Raw genomic sequence first — 22,603 nt, 5'->3', positions numbered from 1 at the left:
TATCCAAATGAATCCGCCACAGGTATACATGTGTTCCCCATCCTGAACCCTCCTCCCTCCTACCTCCCCATACCATCCTTCTGGGTCGTCCCAGTGCACTAGCCCCAAGCATCCAGTATCGTGTATCGAACCTGGACTGGCAACTCATTTCTTACATGATATTTTACATGTTTCAATGTCATTCTCCCAAATCTTCCCACCCTCTCCCTCTCCCACAGAGTCCATAAGACTGTTCTATACATCAGTGTTTCTTTTGCTGTCTCGTACACAGGCTTATTGTTTCCATCTTTCTAAATTCCATATATATGCGTTAGTATACTGTATTTATGTTTTACCTTCTGGCTTACTTCACTGTGTATAATAGGCTCCAGTTTCATCCACCTCATTAGAACTGATTCAAATGTATTCTTTTTAATGGCTGAGTAATACTCCATTGTGTATATGTACCACAGCTTTCTTATCCATTCATCTGCTGATGGACACCTAGGTTGCTTCCATGTCCTGGCTATTATAAACAGTGCTGCGATGAACATTGGGGTACATGTGTCTCTTTCCCTTCTGGTTTCCTCGGAGTGTATGCCCAGCAGTGGGATTGCTGCATCATAAGGCAGTTCTATTTCCAGTTTTTTAAGGAATCTCTACACTGTTCTCCATAGTGGCTGTACTAGTTTACATTCCCACCAACAGTGTAAGAGGGTTCCCTTTTCTCCACACCCTCTCCAGCATTTATTATTTGTAGACTTTTGGATCGCAGCCATTCTGACTGGTGTGAAATGGTACCTCATAGTGGTTTTGATTTGCATTTCTCTGATAATGAGTGATGTTGAGCATCTTTTCATGTGTTTGTTAGCCATCTGTATGTCTTCTTTGGAGAAATATCTATTTAGTTCTTTGGCCCATTTTTTTGATTGGGTCGTTTATTTTTCTGGAGTTGAGCTGTAGGAGTTGCTTGTATATTTTTGAGATTAGTTGTTTGTCAGTTGCTTCATTTGCTATTATTTTCTCCCATTCTGAAGGCTGTCTTTTCACCTTGCTAATAGTTTCCTTTGATGTGCAGAAGCTTTTAAGGTTAATTAGGTCCCATTTGTTTATTTTTTATTTTATTTCCAATATTCTGGGAGGCTGTGATGTATGTCAGAGAGTGTTTTGCCTATGTTCTCCTCTAGGAGTTTTATAGTTTCTGGTCTTACGTTTAGATCTTTAATCCATTTTGAGTTTATTTTGGTGTATGGTGTTAGGAATATATCTACCTAAAGAAACTAAAGACCTATATATAGAAAACTATAAAACACTGGTGAAAGAAATCAAAGAGGACACTAATAGATGGAGAAATATACCATGTTCATGGATTGGAAGAATCAATATAGTGAAAATGAGTATACTACCCAAAGCAATTTATAGATTCAACGCAATCCCTATCAAGCTACCAACAGTATTCTTCACAGAGCTAGAGCAAATAATTTCACAATTTGTATGGAAATACAAAAAACCTCGAATAGCCAAAGCGATCTTGAGAAAGAAGAATGGAACTGGAGGAATCAACCTACCTGACTTCAGGCTCTACCACAAAGCCACAGTTATCAAGACAGTATGGTACTGGCACAAAGACAGAAATATTGATCAATGGAATAAAATAGAAAGCCCAGAGATAAATCCACGCACATATGGACACCTTATCTTTGACAAAGGAGGCAAGAATATACAATGGATTAAAGACAATCTCTTTAACAAGTGGTGCTGGGAAATCTGGTCAACCACTTGTAAAAGAATGAAACTAGACCACTTTCTAACACCATGTATCACAGCTTTCTTATCCATTTGTCTGGTGATCGATATCTAGGTTGCTTCCATATCCTGGCTATTATAAACAGTGCTGTGATGAACACTGGGGTACACCTGTCTCTTTCAATTCTGGTTTTCTTGATATCCCAGCAGTGGGATTGCTGGGTCATATGTCAGTTCTATTTCCAGTTTTTTAAAGAATCTCCACACTGTTCTCCACAGTGGCTGTACTAGTTTGCATTCCCACCAAAAAATGTAAAAAGCTTTCCCTTTTCTCCACACCCTCTCCAGCAAGTATTGCTTGTAAGACTTTTGGATAGCAGCCATTCTGACTGGCATGTTATGGTATCTCATTGTGATTTTGATTTGCATTTCTCTGATAGTGAGTGATGTTGAGATCTTTTCATGTGTTTGTTGGCAACCTGTATGTCTTCTTTGGGGAAATGTCTGTTTAGTTCTTTGGTCCACTTTTTGATTGGGTCTTTATTTTTCTGGAATTGAGCTGCAAGAGTTGCATATATATTTTTGAGATTAATTATTTGTCAGTTGCTTCATTTGCTATTATTTTCTCCCATTTTGAAGGCTGTCTTCTCATCTTGCTTAAAGTTTCCTTTGTTCTGCAAAAACTTTTAATGTTAATTAGGTCTCATTTGTTTATTTTTGTATTTATTTCCAATATTCTGGAATGTGGGTCATAGAAGATCCTGCTGTGATTTATGTCAGAAAGTGTTTTTGCCTATGTCTGGCTCGAGGAGTTTTATAGTTTCTGGCCATACGTTAAGATATTTAATCCACTTTGAGTTTATTTTTGTGTATGGTGTTAGAAAGTGTTCTAGTTTCATTCTTTTACAAGTGGTTGGCTAGTTTTCCCAGAACAACTTATTAAAGAGATTGTCTTTTCTGTATTGTATATTCTTCCATCCTTTGTCAAAGATAAGGTGACCATAGATGCATGGATTTATCTCTGGGCTTTCTATTTTGTTTCATTGATCTATATTTCTGTCTTTGTGCCATTACCATACTGTCTTGGTGACTGTGGCTTTGTAGTAGAGGATGTGTCAGTCAGGTTGATTCCTCCAGTTCCATTCTTTGTTCTCAAGATTAGTTTGGTTATTCGAGGTTTTCATATTTCCATACAAGTTGTGACATTATTTGTTCTAGTTCTCTGAAAAAATACCATTGGTAGTTTGAATCTATAGATTTCTTTGGGTAGTATACTGATTTTCATTGTATTGCTTCTTCTGATCCATGAACACAGTATATTTCTCCATCTATTAGTGTCCTCTTTTATTTCTTTCACCAGTGTTTTATAGTTTTCTATATATAGGTCTTTTGTTTCTTTAAGTAGATATATTCTTAAGTATTTTATTCTTCTCATTGCAATGGCGAATGGAATTGTCTTAATCTCTATTTCTGTTTTCTCATTGTTATTGTATAGGAATGCAAGGGATCTCTGTGTGTTGACTTTATACTCTACAAATTTACTATAGTCATTAATTAGCTCTAGTAATTTTCTGGTGGAGTCTTTAGAATTCTCTGTGTAGAGGATCATGTCATCTGCAAACAGTGAGAGTTTTACTTCTTTTCCAATCTTGACCATTTTTATATCTTTTTCTGCTCTGATTGCTGTGGCCCAAACTTCCAAAACTATGTTGAATGGTACTGGTGAGAATGGGCACCATTTTCTTGTTCCTGACTTTAGGGGAAATGCTTTCAGTTTTTCATCATTGAGGATAATGTTTGCTGTGGGTTTGTCATATATAGCTTTTATTATGTTGAGGTATGTTCCTTCTATTCCTGCTTTCTGGAGGGTTTTTATCATAAATGGATGTTGAATTTTGTCAAAGACTTTCTCTGCATCTATTGAGATAATCATATGGTTTTTACTTTTCAGTTTGTTAATATGGTGTATCACATTAATTGATTTGCCAATATTGAAGAATCCTTGCATCGCTTGGATAAAAGCCCATTTGATCATGATGCATGATCTTCTTTTAATGTAAATTTATTTTAATTGGAGGCTAATTACTTTACAATATTGTATTAGTTTTCCCATACATCAACATGTATCTGCCACAGATGTACACGTTTCCCATCATGAACCCCCCTCGCACATCCCTCCCCATACCATCCCTCTGGGTCGTGTGTGCTTTCCCAGTCTACACTGCTCAGGTTCTAGGTTGCTCTGCTAGGAACTGTCTGAGGCCGGTCCTGGACTGAGAGCACTTCCCAGGTCTAAGACATTCAGGTTAAGGTTCTTGGGTACTCCACAAAGGCACAGACTTAATTTGGCCTGTGTTTTGTGCCCTTTCCCAGTCTGAGCAGCTCAGGTGACCAGAAGCTTGGGAAGCTATGACTTACCACTTCCTCCATCCCAGCCACTCAGTTTTCTGGGTGTACAATGGGCACACCTTCTCAGGTGTGCTGTGTGTCTCCTCTGGGGAGCTGATCTCTGGCTGTGACTTTCCCGGCAGATGTCGACCATCCAGAATCCCAAGGAGTCTTGGTTAGCAAAGAAGCCTGCTTGCAGTTTGGTAGATGATGCTTCTCTTGGGCCATGATTGTCCCCTTCCAGATCTGGCTGCCCTCACCTGTCTGTCGTCAGTGGGGGATGGGCCGGTCCACAGCTAGCTACTCTAGTCCATCCTTTGTTCAGTGAGAGGGCCTGGCAGTGTTTTAGGTTAGGGCTTTTTGCGGGATACCTATCCCATAGTCTGGTTTGCTATCTCAAGTCAGTCCTTTCAGATTGCCCTTAGGGCATTCAGGTCCAGTCCTTACTCTAAGCAATGAAGCCCCTGCCTCACTGCCCAGCCCCCTCATGCTAGTGGCGGATGTAAGCGTATGAGCAGCTTCTCCACTGGAAGTTGCCTTAGGCATGTAATCTGTGGGTTTAATTATTTATTTTTCCTCCTGGTAATGTTGCCCTCTGGTAATGTTCCAAGGCTCACCACAGATTTGCTGGTGAGTGTGTTTCCTGGTGTTTGGAAACTTCTCTCTTTTTTTAAGACTCCCTTCCGGGGATGGATCTGCATCCCTCCCTCGTTTATTTCTCTTTATATCTTTTGTCTTTTTCCCCCTATCTCCTTTCGAAGACAATGGGCTGCCTTTCTGGGTGCCTGACGTACTCTGCCAGCATTCAGTTGTTTTGTGTAATTTGCTCAGCGTTCAAATGTTCTTTCAATGAATTTGTGGAGGAGAAAGTGGTCTCCCAATCCTATTCCTCTATAATTTTAGGATCACCCCTGGAATCAACCTTTCTGACTTCAGATTATATTACAAAGCTACAGTCATCAAGAAAGTACTGATTGAAAAACAGAAATATAAATCAATGAAACAAGACAGAAGGCCCAGAAATAAACCCATGCAGCTATGGGTACCTTATTTTTGACAAATGAGGCAAGAATATACAATGTGGCAAAGACAACCTCTTCAATAAGTGGTACCAGGAAAACTGGACAGCTACATGTAAAGGAATGAAATTAGAACACTTCCTAAAATGACCCACAGAGATCAACTCAAAATGGATTAAAGACCTAAATGAAAGACCAGAAATTATAAAACTCTAAGAGGAAAACACTCAATGACATAAATCAAAGCAATACCCTCTATGAGCCACTTTTGAGAGTAATGGAAATAAAAGCAGAAATAAACAAATAAGACTTGATGAAACTTAAAACCTGTTTCACAGCAAAGGAAACTATAAGCAAAGTGAAGAGACACCCCTCAGAATGGGGGAAAATAATAGCAAATGAAACAAGCATTAATTTCCAAAATATATGAGCACCTCATACAACTCAATTCCAGGAAAAAAACAAAAAACAATCCAATTAAAAAGAGGAAAAATGAAAACAGTGGTAAAAAACATAAACATACATTTCTCCAAAGAAGACATAAAGATGGATAACAAACACATGAAAAGATGCTCAATATTACTTGTTACTGTAGAAATGCATTTCAATACTACAATGAAATACCATCCCACACGAGTCAGATCAGATCAGATCAGTCACTTAGTCATGTCCGACTCTTTGCGACTTCATGAATCACAGCACGCCAGGCCTCTCTGTCCATCACCAACTCCTGGAGTTCACTCAGACTCACGTCCATCGAGTCAGTGATGCCATCCAGCCATCTCATCCTCTGTCGTCCCCTTCTCCTCTTGCCCCCAATCCCTCCCAGCATCAGAGTCTTTTCCAATGAGTCAACTCTTCGCATGGGGTGGCCAAAGTATTGGAGTTTCAGCTTTAGCATCAGTCCTTCCAAAGAACACCCAGGACTCATCTCCTTTAGAATGGACTGGTTGGATCTACTTACAGTCCAACGGACTCTCAAGAGTCTTCTCCAACGCAACAGTTCAAAATCATCAATACTTCAGTGCTCAGCCTTCTTCACAGTCCAACTCTCAAATCCATACATGACCACTGGAAAAGCCATAGCCTTGACTAGACGGACCTTTGTTGGCAAAGTAATGTCTCCACTTTTCAATATGCTATCTAGGTTGGTCATAACTTTCCTTCCAAGAAGTAAGCATCTTTTAATTTCATGGCTACAGTCACCATCTGCAGTGATTTTGGAGCCCAGAAAAAATAAAGTCTGACACTGTTTCCACTGTTTCCCCATCTATTTCCCATGAAGTGATGGGACCGGATGCCATGATCTTCGTTTTCTGAATGTTGATCTTTAAGCCAACTTTTTCACTCTCGTCTTTCATTTTCATCAAGAGGCTTTTTAGTTCCACTTCACTTTCTGCCATAAGGGTGATGTCATCTGGATATCTGAGGTTATTGATATTTCTCCTGGCAATCTTGATTCCAGCTTGTGCTTCTTCCAGCCCAGCATTTCTCATGATGTACTCTCCATAGAAGTTAAATAACCAGGGTGACAATTCACAGCCTTGACTTCCACCTTTTCCTGTTTGGAACCAGTCTGTTTTTCTATGTCCAGTTCTAACTGTTGCTTCCTGATCTGCATATAGATTTCTCAAAAGGCAGGTGAGGTGATCTGGTATTCCCATCTGTTTCAGAATTTCCACAGTTTATTGTGATCCACACAGTTAAAGGCTTTGGCATAGTCAATAAAGCAGAAATAGATGTTTTTCTGGAACTCTCTTGATTTTTCCATTGGGTAGGTAAGTAAAATTTATGTACATTAAAGTTTAACTGCAAGGGGAAAAGAACAGTAAGAAAAACAATTGAATAAATGTAGAAAAATTAATAATATGTTTAAAAAATTAAAATTAAAAAAAAAAAGGAGGGAGAAAATGGAAACCTCCAGAGAACTGTAAAATCCCAATGCATAGACAGAGGATTATATAAGCAATAAAAAAAAAAAAAAAGTGACTTTGCAAAAAAAATACTCAAAACTTTCATTAGATTTCATAGTACCAATAAAATCAACAACTACAGCAGACGTGGAGGAAATGGGGAAAAAAGGAAAATGAAAATTCAGTAGGCTCTGTAGAACAAGTCAAAACATAAGACTAATACTTGATTTTCTTGAGTCCCTGCTATCAGTCGTTTCCCTCTGGTAGGAAGGTTTTGGGTCTTCTTCCTCAGCCACACTAACCCTGGGGGTCCACTGTGGTTTTACGTCCATTTCTGCATGTGGATCATCCACTGGAATTTGCTCTGTGGCTGCCTTGGAGGACTTGGATCTGCCCCTGTGAGGGCCAGATGTGGATGTGCTGCTGCAAAGGGAGGCTGTTGACATGCAGCCTGTCATGTCATCTGGTGCCTGCAATGGCTCCTCTGCCCCTTCCTTGCTTGCAGGCCCAAGAGCCTCTGGCAGTGAAGACTGGGGTGGCGATATAAAATACCCAGGGTCCCAGGGTTCTCTCACATTCCTCTGGCAGCGTCTAATTCTACATGTGGCCGTGGTCATGCCCCCAGTCTGGGGCACCTGGAAGGGGCTGGACAAGACAAGAGAGCAGGCAGCCTGCACAGTTGGCCTGCAGGCTGCCATCACCCAGTGGTGAGTACTGGCTCCTTCTGGGAGGTGCCATGAGACTGAAGAAAGAGTTGAACGATGGCCTGGGGCAAGGTGTACATGCCAGGCCTGAAGCCCCAAGCACACAGTCCCTCTGGGTTAGGAGCTGTAAGCCATGCCCAGGATCCTGGGCCCAAATCTTGACCAACTGTGGAAAGGGTAGTGGACAGCACTTCCAGGGTCATGTCTCAAGCCCAGAGATAGTCACACTAGTCTTCTAAGGCTCCAGAGCCCCTACCTGGCCGACTCTGTTCCACTGAGCATATGCTTCCAATCACATTGCCTCTCTTGCATCTGGGAATACCCAAGTGCCCATTTGATTTGGCCTGCAGAAATTCGAACCACAAGTTGCTGCTCCCATATCCAAAAAGCACACTCCTGTATCCCACTGGATCTTTAACCACAAAATGCTCTCCCAAAGTGTCCAGTGAAAATGCAAGGGTTCAAATTGGCTGGATCATTTCTTCCAGGGGATGGAGAGCTGGATGCTTTCTGGTTGATAGCAGAGTGTGTACAAATCTGTTTGCTACAGTTCAGCTCCTTTGCTCAGGGACCCCAGAGACATATGGTACAGATTTCTGTCTGTGTCTTTCTGTCTCTGATTCTGGCACACACTCTTTTTCTGATTATTTTCTGAGGATGTAGTAGGGGCTTGTGTCTGTGTGTCTCTGTCTCTCTAACTGGTGCTGTTGCCCTCTACCACTCTCTGGACACCAGAGCTCAGAAATACACTTCACCTTGGCCTGAAGCCAAAGACCTCTCCTGCTATGCGAGTTGCACCCTTAGGAGATCAGACTTTGGCAGTCCACATATTTGGAGAATGCTTTTCCAAACTTAAACAGCAAATACCAGTGATCTCTGCTTAACCACAGAAGGAGACAGGCATCCCTCCCTCCCTAGAAATGTAGATATGAATGCTGTTCAGGATTAAGGCTGCTTGGCCACACTTTGGACAGAGGGAGAAATGGGGCATAGTCTTGCTAGCATGAGGGAACTCCCTGAACCTTTTTTGAACACCAGCCAGTGAGATATTAAGGTCAGCTCCCAATTAAGGGTCATGACTCACCTGTGCCAGAGGAATTGCCATCTGCCTATTTACCATACAGAGGGCCCTTCACTGTGGTTCTGTTCTCATCCAGCCTCCAGGTGAGAACACATCCCAGCCTACACAAACTCCCTAGCTATTTGGGAGTGGGAACAATGAAGAGGATCAGGCTAAGCTATCCTTTGTATAGTCTTGATACCCAAGCATTCTGCGAAGTATACAAAGTATGATGTTTCATATTGCAAAACTCTGCAGGTAGTAGCTGCTAATGTTACAGTGGCCTTCAGTCTCCCAGCACTTACAAAAAATTAAGGTGTGCTGCTTTACCTGGTCTTGTCAGAGGAAGAATGTTCCTGCCTTAAGAATGACAGAAAAGTCTTTGTAGTTGGTTGTCCAAGAGGCTGTAAACCATCCTCTTCTGTGCCTGGGAATCCACCCCATTTGTTTTCTAGACTCCTTTGCATCCTTACTGACCTCCCCCAAGTGCTTTCTTCCTGCCTCTCCTTTCTGTCAGGTATGCAGGGAGTGCAGCATGGTTGGACGCAGCTTGCTCCCTCTGTAAGATCCTTGGACTACTTTTGCTGGCATCACTGCTTCTGCTGCTCCAGGGTTTATGTACCTCTAACAAGCTCCTTCATTTTTTTCCTGTCTGTTTTTTGCTATCCCCTGGCCAGGCCAATTCTGAGAGCTCACAAATACAGGTGTGCTGCCATGTACAACATACTCACAACTCTGAAAGGAAATCTGCAAATATACAGAACTATAGGTCTACTTGTCCAGGATAATGAAATTTGTAATCACCTCACTTTTTTTTTTTTTTTTGTCTGTTACTTTCTTTCACATGTTTGTTGAATTAGTCAATGTCTTACCTGTATGATGTATCCTGGAAGGTTACACAATCCTGGGATTTGCTCATGAAAGGGACCGACCTGCAAAAGATGGTAGGCAGGGCTGTAAATTCTCCCCACGGAGACCTGAGTGATGTATGCTGTGTTCTGTATTCTCCCATCACCTTCAACAGTTCCACAGTGCCAATCACATTGGCATGATTCCATTGCCTATGCTTTCCACCCACAAACCACACAGAAATGGCCAGAGACTTTGGTCAAGCACCACTGACTTGCTAAGTGCCAAGGGTTTCTTTCTGTCGCCCTTGCTAGGCTCTGGTAACTGCTTATAGTTCAGGCAACTCTGCTAGCTGTTGGGCCAAGGGACTTCCAAGATGCTCATTTTGAATCCAGGGTCTCCGTGAGAGTCACATGGTGCAGATCTCCTTTAGGATACCCATGACAATACCAGAACTTCTGCTCCAGGAGACTGTCAGTACCCTCCCTGAGGTTCAGACCGACACCTTTGTCCATCTGCCCTCCATAGCCAAGGCTGAGGCTCTAGAGAGAGGAAAGAATTCACATCGACTTTTGGAAGGAGCAATGGGGTGTCTTTGGCAAGAATGCTTTTCACTAATTCCTGGAGCCTGAAAAGCAGCAGAGATATCTGATGACCCCAGGGGCATCCCTGACTCTCCCTGTGATGAGTCCCTGCATGCAAACAGCCCATCACCTTGCTTCATCCATGTTCCCTCACACACAGGCACACACTGACAGAGGGGCAAATGCATACAGCCCAGAATTGCTTTCTTCAACTTTCTGCATGGCCAGGTAAGATGGAAATGCACAGACAGATTCCACACCCATAACCTGTCTCTCCTAAGATGCCTGGGGTTTTATGCTGAGAGACTACCTTAGGATGTCATTTATCTTTCATGGTGCCATTATGAGTCACACTCACAGAGGGAGTGTGGTGGCTGGTCTTAGGCAGCACTAGCCCAGAACCTTCCCCTATCTCCTTCTCACATGTGTGGAACAAGTCTCCAGTGCAGCAAGTTCTCTTTCTGTGCCTCCCTCTTTCCATTCTTTGCCCTTTTGTAAAAGATTTTGGCCTCTTCACAATCCCAAGTCCTGGCCTAGTCCTGTCACCTGTTTCCATAAGGAATCCAATGTCCTAAAACCTGAGGGTTCCACAAGCAGCACTTTTAAAGCTCCACACCATTGTATTTACTCTTGGTGAATACTCACACTCTCTACCCCCACTTACTGATAAAAACACACAACAACACAGCAGAAAGTGTGAGCTTATTTATGTCTCTTGATGTAATTTATATCTCTTGATGGAATTGTCACTAGCCATTCTTTCCTCAATTCTGTCCTGGACAGGGGTCCCTTGGAGATATATTGACCAGTCTCTCCCAATCTGTGGATATGCCCAGTCTGTGAACACACATATGTGCAAGGCACAAGGATACAAACAGGGAACACAGATGTTTCAGTTGCTGAAAATGCCTGTGTATAGCAATATGGGAGATGGCATCAGTAGGCATCATGTCCTGCATGTTGGGATCCCTGTCCATTTCTTCCCTCAGAACTTCAGTATTACTTCCAGCCAGCCTTAAGACATTTCCAGGTTTGCCTGTATGCAGGCAGAGAAATGTCAAGCAGTGGATGTAGAAATTTATAGAAGACCCCAAAATGAGCACAAAAGTGCAATGGGATACAGGAGACAAACCGGTTCCAACTATTGGGGTTTCCCAGGAGGAGAGGCAGCAGTGAAGAGCCAGGCAATCTCAAAATCATTGAGAAGCAGGAGGCCTGGAGGTGTCAGGACCTAGGAAAGGATGAAGTTGATGAAGGTTCCTCATTCACCCTGCCTCTATCAGAATCACCTAGGACTCTTATGCTGTAACCACAGCTGCTTCCTATGTGAACTTGGACCCAAGAAGTCCACATGCATCCAGTCTCAGCCTATCACCTGGTACTTGCAGGACCCGATCAGGCTCCACATCCAGCCTGCATGAGCCTGAGATACCCCATTTGGAAAAGAAGAATGTCCTGACTTCTACACAGCTGCCTCTTCAGGGGCCACCTCCTGATCCTCTCACAACCCATGCTTCTGTCAGTTACCTCTCATGGCATGATCTTTCTTCCCACTTGGGAAGTAATGGGAAGTAGTACTGCAGAATATGGACAAACAACCCCAGCCACTGCCATACCATCAGACATACTCATGAGTCTCAGTTCTTCAGTTTTCTGAAATGTTCTTCACTTCAGTGTTCTTCAGTGTGTCTTCAGACATACTCACAGGTTCTCCTGTGTTCTACAGCACCTGAGGTTTTCTCCATTCTCCAAGGTAGGGTCTGCTTCTGACTGCTTCTAAACTGTGCCTGACCTGTGTGTCTGTGTAGTGGTATGTCACTGTTTAGAATGTCAGGATCTGCAGTCCCTGTGGCAAGTCTTGTCAGCAGGCAAATGTGTATGTATGTCATCTGTGCATATATGAAAGTCTCTGTCTGTGTTTAGCAAGAAAGCTCTGGGTCTATGACTTACTCCCTGTCTTCACAAGGGGTAGTGTGGATATGTCTGCAGACGTCAAGCACTCAGAGTATATGAGGAGACCAGCCCCTTCGAGATCCACCTGGCATGTGGACAATCTTGTGCTTCCACACTGCTCTCCTGGGAACAACTACAGGGGCTCTGACTGAATGGTATGCGTTGTGGGATTCCTGGATCTCCACTACTTTCTGGGATCATATACAATTACAATAATAACTCTCCAGATATGCTTATCTGGCTATAAGCATACTGTCACTGGTCATCCCTGTCATAGAGTCCCTGCCACTGGGTACTGCTCCTCTTCGATGTAGGCCAAAGGAGTCTCCAAAAATAATGGCTGAGAAACCTAGAGGTGTGGTGGACCAGCCCAGACTTCTGCTCTCACTGTCTTTGGAACTCGCCAGTTCCCTAGGCCCCACTTATCTTGGCCCCCCTCGACTTGTTTGTGCCCTCGTCTCCATTCCCTCTCCTCCAGCTCCCTCTCCTTCTGAGTGCCCAACCCAAGGATTTGCAGTCAGGATACAGCTTTGACCCAGAAGCCAGGGATTCCCGGGATGATGGCCCTTCTCTAAGCCAAGTGACCCTTCTGTTTCCGGTGGTTATTCCACCTGAGTCAAACCTAGGTCCTGCATTCTTTCTTATGCCCAGAGCTCAGCCCCACCTGCAGGATTGCCAGTACCTTCAGTCCTTCAAGTGGTGGACAGTCACTTGGGTCTCCTGGTCTTGCATGTTCCTGGCACTGCTACTCTGGCTTCTCCTCATGCTCCTGCAGGACAGCTGCTCCTGCTCCACATCCACCACCATATACACCTTCTTCATGATGTCTTCCAACAGCAGCTGGAAGTCCTGCACAATCCCCACCATCTCTGACTTCTCCAGGGCTGTGCTTTCCTCCACTAAATGCATCCTGAAGGGGTCGGCCTCCTCACCTGGTGCACCGCCTTACGTTGCAACATCCCAGATGCCCCCACTGAGCTGTCAGGTCACAGGGCTCCTACGCCCTGAAGACCTGGCCTCAAAACTGAGATGATACAGGGTCCTGGGTTCTCCTGCCTTCCGCTGGCAGTGTCTCACTCTCCACGTGTTTCTGGATTTTTTTTTCAACCTAGGGCAACTGGGAGGGTCTGGACATGAAAGCACAGCAGGTGGCCTGCACAGCTGATCCCCAGGATGCAGTCACCAAATGGTGAGACCTGGCTCCTTCTGGGGGTCCCTTGAGACTGAAGAAAGCAGTGGGCGACAGCCTGGGCAAGATGTGAATGCTGGGTCTGATCCCACTGGCAACCAGGCCCCCAGGGCTGTTGGAGCTGTGAGCCACACCCAGACCCTAGGCAGCAAATCAATAAGAGGGTAATGGACGACAGTCTCCACATTCTTGCCCCTAGTTGTGAGGGAGTGGCCCCTGCATCCCCTGTGGCCACCTCTGCTCCCCTGAGTGGGTGCCTCCAGTCACTTTGCTTGTCTTGTATCTGGCACCAGATGGGTACCTTCTACAATTGACTTGGCCTCTGGTATTTTGAACCATGGGTTCCTACTCCCATATCCAAAACCCTCCATGTTTCACAGGACTTTTAACAACTGGGTGCTCTCCCAATGTATCCAGTGAAAGGCAGGGGCACAGTATGGCTGGATAGTTTACTCTAGTGGACAAAGAACCAGATGATAGGGGAGTGGTTGCAAATCCACCTGTTTGCTACAGTTCAGCTCCTTTGCTCAGGGGTACCAGAGACATATCATACAGAGCTCTCTGTGTGTCTCTCTTGATTCTGGCACATACTGGTTTTCCTACCTATTTTCTAGTGTGTAGTAGGGTTTGTGTCTGTGTCTCTGCCTCTCTAACTGGTGTTGTTGACCTCTACCACTCTCTGGACACCAGAGCTCAGAAAATACTTGTAATCTTGGGATAAAGCCAAAGTCCTTTCCTCCTGTGTGAGTCTCACCTATGGGGGATCAGACTTTGTTTGTCCACACATGTGGAGAACACTTTCTCAAACTTGAGCAGCAAATACCAGCAATCTCTTCTGAACCACAGGAGACAGATGTACCTCCCACCCTCACATGGTAAACATGAACAATGCTCAGGATTAAGGCTACTTGGCCACACTTTGGATAAATTGAAAAATGGGACATGCTTTTGCTCGCGTGAGGGAATTCCCTGAACCTTGTTTGAACACCAGCCAGTGAGATGTTCAGGGCAACTCCCCATTAAAAGCCAAGACTCAAGGGATGCCAGAGGCATTGAAGATGTCCATTTACCATTTAGAGGCCCTTTCAAAGTGGTTCTCTTCTCATCCAGCCTCTAGGTGAGAACACATCCAACTCTATCCCATCTCTCTGGGACAGAGTGACCAAAATCAGCAAGAGAACCAACCTAAGCCATCCTTTGCACAATCTTGATACCCACACATTCTGCAAAGAGTATAAAGAATGATGTTTCAAACTGGGAAACTGCTTATGCTAAAGTGCCTTTCAGTCTCCCAATGCTTATATAAAAGACAAGGTGTGCTCATGCACTTTGTAATGTCAGAGAAAGAATGCTCCTGCTCTAGAATGATAGAAATGAATTTGAAGCTGGTGTCCAAGCATTTGTATGTCCCCCCTCTTCTGTGCCTGAGAACCCACCCCATTTTGTTTCTAGGTTCCTTTGTATCCTCACTGACTTCCCTCAGGTGCTTTCTTCCTGTTTCTGTCTTATGTCAGGAGCCATGTTTCCACATAAGGCTTGCTGCTGCTGCTGCTGCTGCTGCTGCTAAGTCACTTCAGTCATGTCAGACTCTGTGGAACCCCATATATGGAAGCCCACCAGGCTCCCCCATCCCTGGGATTCTCCAGGCAAGAACACTGGAGTGGGCTGCCATTTCCTTCTGCAATGCATGAAAGTGAAAAGTGAAAGTGAAGTTGTTCAGTTGTGTCCGACTCTTAGCGACCTCATGGACTGCAGCCTACCAGGTTCCTCTGTCCATGGGATTTTCCAGGCAAGAGTACTGGAGTGGGTTGCCATTGCTTTCTCTGAAGGCTTGCTACCTCAGTGAAATCCTTGGACTTGTTTTGCTGGCCTCAGTGCTTCTGCTGCCCCAGAGTCTATATACCTCACACCAACTCTTTCATGTTTTTGGAGTCCATTCTTCCATCATATCTCCAGTCAAGTTCTGACAAATCACACACATGTTCTGGCATGCACACACACATACACTCAGCTCTGAACCTTGAACATTTACAAAACTAGAGGTCTACTAGTCCAGGATATGGAATCAGTAAGCGCCTCCTCTATTTTTGTCCCAGTCATTTTCTTTCCCTGTTCATCAGTCAAGTTAATGCCCTCTTCTACCTTTATGACTTATCCTGGAATGTTACACAATTTTGGGATTAGCTTCTGGGCTGAGGGAACCTGCAAAGAGGGCATCAGTGTTCTAAGGGCTCCCCATAGAGAGCTGAGTGATGTGAACATGTGTTCTCTCTTCTCCCATCACTTTGGAGAGGTTAACAGTGCCAATCATATGTTTCCTTCCCTGTGTTTTCCTTTCAGGAATGACACAGAAATAGCAAGGAGCTTTAGTGTGAGATGACTTGGAGCACTATTTTCTCAGCCTGCACCTCTCAAATTCATTACTTGTCAATGTTGTGCTCTCATCACAGACCCAGCAGCCCCTCAGGCCTATATGGGTCCTATGACTATCTGAAAAAGGTTATCTTGGCTATTTGTAACTATGTACTTTTCTGTTTGCAACTATTTTCATGTTCCCCAAGGATTATCTACCTGTATAAGTAAAAGGCCAAGTAGATTCCTGGTCCTCTAAAAGTTCAAAGAGAATGTGACAGTTCTAATACTCTGACACAGTGTCATGAAGAAAGTTCCTATGGATCAAAAGGGTCTATTCTGAAATAAGGTACTGAAAGTGATGTTGAAAAGGTACTGAAATCACCCTTCCTATCAGCTTTTCAGTTTACTACCTACATACACAGATACCACACAGGGAAGGTACCCTGGGAAACCTGTACACGTTGGGCCCACAGTTCACACCTCCCTTAAAAAGAATGCTTTATTTCTCTCCCAAATGAACCAAGATGGCTTAATTCCACCCCAGGCCTCTCTGACTTGCTATATGCCAATGTTCTCTTTCTGCTGCCCTTGCTAGGCTGTAGGCAGCTCAGGCATCCTTGCTAGCCTACAAGTCCACAGTCCATAGGACCCAGTTCTCAGTTTGGATAGGGGACATCCAAGACACTCACTTAGAATCCAGAGTCCCCATGAGAACTGTGTTGAGTAGATCTCCTTAGGATCCCTATGACAAAATCAGAGATTCTGCTCCAGTAAGACTGCCAAAAACTTCCTTAGGTGCAGACCCATGCCATTGCTCCTCTGTCCTCCATAACCAAGGACAAGACCTCAGAGAAAGAAAGAAGTTTATGTCAGGACTTTGGACATGAGCAGTGGGACATCTTCAGCAGGACAGCTATTCACTAATGCATGATGCCTAAAACCAACAGTCTCTGAATTTCCCCATCTCTCACTGCCCCAGGGTCCCTGCAAGCAAAGAACCCACCACCTTTGCTTTACCTGTTCCAAACATCACAAGCACACACCAGCAGACCGGCACACATATGCACCCAACACCTGTGTTTTCTCACCTTTCTGTACTGCCAGATAGGCTGGAAGTGCCAGGGTTAGATTTCACATTTACACCCTGTCTCTCCTAGGATGCATGGTGTTGCACACTGAGCCTAACTTAGCATACCACTTTTCTAACATGGTTCCAATGTGTGCTACACTCAGGGAGGCAGTGTGCTGGCTGACAGGTTGATCCTAGGTGGCACTAGCCCAGGACCCTCCCATGTACCCTTCACACATGGGTGGAACAAGCCTCTAGTGCATCAGACTCTCTTTCTGTGTCTCTTCTTTCCTGTCTCTGGTCCTTCTACAGAAGAATCTTGACCTATTCACAATCATGGACCTCCCCTCGTTATGTCCATCGTTTTCATAGGACAGTTAATGACACCACAGAATAATGGGTTTAGAGGTAGTGATTTAGTGGTAGAGCCCCTCACCACTTTATTTACTCTGATTTACTCTTCATTTATTCCTCAAACCTTCCACCCTCACTTACCAATACAAACACGCACAACAACACAGCAGAAACTTTGAGCTCTTTATGTCTGTTAACATAATTGCAGATTTGTGGGCCCACTCTCCAAAGCTTTCACCATGCTTTCTTCATTCCTATCCTAGACAGGGGCACAGCAGAAATGCATCTACAAGTCTCTCCTAGTATGTGGATGTCTAATGCCTTCTCTTTTGCTTGGTCCACATCTCATGTCTTTTGCCTTCATTTCTGTGTCTTCAGTGGGCTAGACACATGCAGACACACACACAAACAGGTGACACAAGCACATGCATGTGCTGCTGCTAAGTCGCATCAGTTATGTTTGACTGTGTGTGACCCCATAGATGGCAGCCCACCAGGCTCCCCCATCCCTGGGATTCTCCAGGCAAGAACACTGGAGTGGGTTGCCATTTCCTTCTCCAATGCACAAAAGTGAAAAGTGAAAGTGAAGTCGTTCAGTCGTGTCCAACTCTTAGCCACCCCATGGACTGCAGTCTACAAGGCTCCTCTGTCCATGGGATTTTCCAGGAGAGAGTACTGGAGTGGGGTGCACACATATTGAATGGCACAGGGACACAAACAGGCAACACATGAGCCAGTGCACAAGGACCAGTGGTTCATTCGAAATTTAGAGATTTCCATATTTCTTACAGGAAAATTTCCATTCTGGTCTTCCAATATGAAATACAAAGAAGTCCAAGGAGTATTAGTGATTAGATTTTGATATAGGAAATATAAAGAATTCCATCTTTCATGGCAGAAACTCATTATCTTGATATATGTATGAGAAATACAAAGAATTCCATATCTCATGAAGAAACAGAGGGCTCATATTTTCATTTGTAAAACAGAAATCATTCCAATACCATATTCGTTCTATGCATCATAAGAAAACCAATGCCAAGATTTTCATGTGTTAAATATAGAGAATTCCATATTTAATGTAAATATCACCACCCATATTTTCAGCTATGAAGTATGGAGAATTTCCTGTTTTCTGTAAGAAAATCCTCATAAAGTGTAATACAAGATATTCACTATTTCATGAAGTAAAATCAGCATCGAAATTTTCATGTCAAAATATAGAATACTGCAGTTTTAACTGAGAAAAATTATGACTGGATATCAGGTGTGACTTATAGAAAATTCTATATTTTATATAATAAAATCAGTGTTTAGATTTTGATATCTGAAATATGCAGAATTCCAGATTAGATGAGGGGAAATCAGCACCCAGTTTTTTGTACTCATATACAAAATGCTCAGTACCTCCTATAGCAAAATTTGAGCAGATATTTTCATATGTGATATAGAGTATTTTATATTTCATGTAAAAAATGGATGGCCAGATTTCAGATATGATAGAGAATTCTACATTTCATGTAGGTAAATTTGCACCAATATTTTCACATATGACATATAGGAAGTTCCATATTTTTTGTAGGAGTATCTGGATCAAGTTTTCCTTATAAGAAACAAGAAAAAATTCCAAAGCCATGTATGAAAAATCTGTTCACAGATTTCTGTATGTTAAATATAGAGATTTCACATTTCATATAGGAAAATTTGTTCCCAGTTTTCTATAAAATTACATATTTATGTCTCAGTTGAGTTCACTTCAGTTCAGTCACTTAGTTGTGTCCGAATCTTTGCGACCCCTTGAACCATAGCACGCCATGCCTTCCTGTCCATCACCAACTCCTGGAGTCCACACAAACTCATGTCCATTGAGTCGGTGATGCCATCCAACCATCTCATTGTCTGTCATCCCCTTCTCCTCCTGCTTTCAATCTTTCCCAGCATCAGGGTCTTTTCCAATGAGTCACCCCTTCACATCAGGTGGCCAAAGTATTGGAATTTCAGCTTCAAAATCAGTCCTACCAATGAGAACCCAGGACTGATTTCCTTTAGGATGGACTGGTTGGATCTCCTTGCAGTCCAAGGGGCTCTCAAGAGTCTTTCCAGCACCACAGCTCAAAAGCATTAATTCTTCAGCACCCGGCTTTCTTTATAGTCCAACTCTCACATCCATACATGACTTGGAAAAACTATAAACTTGACTAGACGGGCCTTTGTTGGCAAAGTAATGTCTCTACTTTTGAATATGCTTTCTAGGTTGGTCAAATTTTCCTTCCAAGGAGTAAGCATCTTTCAATTTCATGGCTGCAATCAACATCTGCAGTGATTTTGGAGCCCAGGAAAATAAAGTCAGCCACTGTTTCCAGTTTCCCCATCTATTTGCCATGAAATGATGGGACCAGATGCCATGATCTTAGTTTTCTGAATGTTGAGCTTTAAGCCAAATTTTTCACTCTCCTCTTTCACCTTCAAGAGACTCTTTAGTTTTTCTTTACTTTCTCCCATAAGGATGGTGTCATCTGTATATCTGAGGTTATTGATATTTCTCCTGGCAATCTTGATTCCAGCTTGTGCTTCCTCCAGCCCAGTGTTTCTCCTGATGTACTCTGTCTATAAGTTTAATAAGCAGGGTGATGATATACAGCCTTGATGTCCTCCTTTTCCTACTTGGAACCAGTCTGTTGTTTGATGTCCAATCTTAGTTAAGATTTTCATATGTGAACTATACCAAATCCCTTACATCAATATAGCAGAAATATCATTGCTCCAATTATCATCTAAAAATGCATATGATTCCATATTTTATGTAGGAAACTCTGTACACTGATTTCCACACATGAAACACAGAAATCCCTATTTTGCATTTGAAAATCTATGTCCATGAAAGCCATGTTAAGATTTTCATTTGTGTTGTACAGGGAATTTAATGTTTAATGTAGGAAAAATGTCCATATTTTCAAAGGTTTAATGCAGAGAATTCCATATAAACTGTGAAATGTACACACAGATAATTCATTAATGTAAAAAATATAATATTTTATTCAGGATAAACTTTTTCCAGATTTTAATACTGTGTATTCAATATATCATGCAGGAAAATATGTGCCTGGATTTCCAAATGAGAAATATATAGCCCTCTAGGGGTGAAATACACATCTCTTGTATATATATATACATACAACAATAACATGCATATTTTTATATGTGAACTATAGAGTATTCCATAGGTATATCAGGAAATTTGTGTCTGAGTGTCGTGTCTTCATTTAAAATGCAAAATATATTGAGTTTCATGTAGGATAATCTCTACCTAGTTTTCCATGTGTAAAATGTACAAATATAGTATTTCATGATTGAAAATTTGTCTCAGATTTTCATATTTGAACTATAGAGAATTACATATTTCATGTCAGAAAACCTTAATGGAGATTTTCACATAGAATATATATAAAATTCCATACTTCAACCAGGAAAATGTATGCTCAAATTTTCTTACATGGGATATACAGAATTCCATATTTCTATAGGAAAAAATGCTTACAGATATCCAGATAGAAACATAAAATAATCAGTATATCATGATAAAAAATGTATAGCTAGATTTTCAAACATGAATTACACATTTCATATTTCATGTAGAAAAATATGCACCCATAATTTATTGAAATGTGAATAATTACATATTTCATTCAGGAAATTCATCATTCATGTTTACATGTTCATGAAGCATGGTTGCTTGTTCTCTGGACAATCCACAGGAATAGGGTGGAGAGGTAGATGGGAGGGGCTGGAGGTTGTGCAGGACACAGGTATACTTTTGGCAAAACTATCCCAATATTGTATAGCCTCTAGTGAAAATAAATAACTGGGTTTCCCTGATATCTCTGCTGGTAAAGAATCTGCCTCCAACGCAGGAGACCTTGTTTGGATTCTGGATTGGGAAGGTCCACTGGAGAAGGGATAGGCTACAGACTCCATTATTCTTGAGCTGCCCTGTTGGTTCACCTGGTCAAGAATCTGCCTGAAATACGAGAGATCTGCATTTCACCCCTAGATGGCTAAATTCCATGGAGAAGGGAAAGGCTGACACTCCAGTATTCTGTCCTGGAAATTCCATGGAGTCCATGTGAGTCAAACAGTAAGGCACAACTGAATAACTTTCCTACTTTCATTTTAATATAAAGAAATTAATTTAAATTATTAACAAAGCAAGAGGGGGGAAAAAGTAAAAGTAACCTTTCTGAGATGTCTATAGTGACCTAAATGGGAAGACAATAATAAATGAAGAGATCTATGTATGCATATAAATTGTTCATTTTGATGTACAGCAGAAAGTAATGCAACATTGTGAAAAAAACTATACTAAAAAAATTGTTTTAAAATATTACAATACAACTATACCTCCAGCAGTGAATAAATGGTTCCCCCATTTACAATATATATGTTGTTGAGAACTTTATCCTAAGTAAAATATTTCATTTCAGTTCAGTTGCTCAGACATGTCTGACTCTTTGCCACCCTATGAACTGCAGCACATCAGGCCTCCCCATCCATCACCAACTCCTGGAGTTTACTCAAACTCATATCCATTGATATGAGATGGTGATGCCATATAACCATCTCATCCTCTGTCGTCCCCTTCTCCTCCTGACCTCAATATTTCCCAAGTTCAGTGTCTTTTCAAATGATTCAGCTATTCACATCAGGTGGCCAAAATATTGGAGTTTCAGCTTCAACATCTGTCCTTCCAATGAACACCCAGGGCTGATTTCCTTTGGGATGGACAGGTTGGATCTCCTTCCAGTACAAGGGACTCTCAAGAATCTTATCCAACACCACAGTTCAAAAGCATCAATTCTTCAGGGCTCAGCTTTTTCACATTCCAATGCTCACATCCATACGTGACTACTGGAAAAACCATAGCCTTGACTAGATGGACCTTTGTTGGCAAAGTAATGTCTCTGCTTTTTAATATACTGTCTAGGTTGGTCATAACTTTCCTTCTAAGGACTAAGTGTCTTTTAATTTCATGACAGCAATCACCACCTGCAGTGATTTTGGAGACCCCCCCCCCAAAAAAAAAATAAATAAATAAAGTCAGCCACTGTTTCTGCTGTTTCCCCATCTATTTGCCATAAAATGATGGGACCAGATGCCATGATTTTATTTTTTCTTGATTGTTGAGCTTTAAGCCATCTTTTTCACTCTCCTCTTTCACTTTCATCAAGAGGCTCTTTAGTTCTTCTTTACTGTCTGCCATAAGGATGGTGCCATCCGCATATCTGAGTGCTGGAAGCCAGCACGGGAGTTCCCACCCATGACAAGGTCATGTGGGAGAGCCCTGATGGGCAAGACAAGATAGGGCTCGAGGGCCCCCCTGGATCTGCCTGAATGTCTACACCAAAACCAGAATCTGTCTGTTTTACTATTTCATGACTTTCACC

At 42.6% G+C, this 22,603-nt stretch overlaps 1 long non-coding RNA gene across 1 annotated transcript in view; it reads right to left on the bottom strand.

Annotated features, from left to right (window-relative positions):
* Positions 1-3,812: 3,812 nt before the first annotated feature.
* Positions 3,813-22,603, bottom strand: part of LOC132344720 (uncharacterized) — a 112,741-nt gene continuing 93,950 nt past the window's right edge. The window contains exons 2-3 of the long non-coding RNA XR_009493663.1: positions 9,682-9,741; positions 3,813-6,941 (exon numbers count right to left, since the gene is read on the bottom strand). This is a non-coding gene — a long non-coding RNA (uncharacterized lncRNA). The remainder of the gene's footprint in view (positions 6,942-9,681; positions 9,742-22,603) is intronic.

The sequence above is a fragment of the Bos taurus genome, chromosome Y, assembly GCF_002263795.3.
Source record: "Bos taurus isolate L1 Dominette 01449 registration number 42190680 breed Hereford chromosome Y, ARS-UCD2.0, whole genome shotgun sequence".
NCBI lineage: Eukaryota > Metazoa > Chordata > Mammalia > Artiodactyla > Bovidae > Bos > Bos taurus.
This window is presented reverse-complemented; position numbering and strand designations above follow the sequence as displayed.